This window comes from Rhinoraja longicauda, chromosome 41 (assembly GCF_053455715.1).
Source record: "Rhinoraja longicauda isolate Sanriku21f chromosome 41, sRhiLon1.1, whole genome shotgun sequence".
In the NCBI taxonomy this organism is placed as follows: domain Eukaryota; kingdom Metazoa; phylum Chordata; class Chondrichthyes; order Rajiformes; family Arhynchobatidae; genus Rhinoraja; species Rhinoraja longicauda.
In genome coordinates this window covers 10,930,564-10,931,088 of record NC_135993.1, presented here as the reverse complement: position 1 = coordinate 10,931,088, position 525 = coordinate 10,930,564, and positions in this window count along the sequence as shown.

Below are 525 nucleotides of genomic sequence, written 5' to 3'. Positions count from 1 at the left end.
AGCCACTTTGATGGGCCAATTTTCAGTCATTCGAGAACCACGTTGCACTGTATTTTTCTATTTAAACACGCCCATCTTCAATGAACACAAAAATACCGATTCAAAATTCTCCCCTTTGAATTTCTTGGGACTTGAAAGTTTTGAATTGCGGATAAAATTGGAACAGAGATGCCAATAGAGGGGTATTTGGCGTGTGATTTGTTCTGCTGCAACAAGATTAAGAATGCGTAGGTTTGGAGTTTACATTGTGTTGGCATTATATTGCAGAGCTTAAGACACAAAATGCTGGAGTAACTCAGTGGGACTGGCAGCATCTCGAGTCAAGACCCTTCTTCAGACTCTCGATCCGAAACGCCACCCATTTCTTCTCTCCAGAAATGGTGCTCGCTGAGTTACTCCAGCGCCTTGCGTCTATCTTCGGTGTAAACCACCACCTGCAGTTCTTTCCTACACGTATTGCAGAGCTTAGCGTGCTGATGTATAGAGCAAGCTGCTGGCCACATGGTTACACTAGATGCACATACG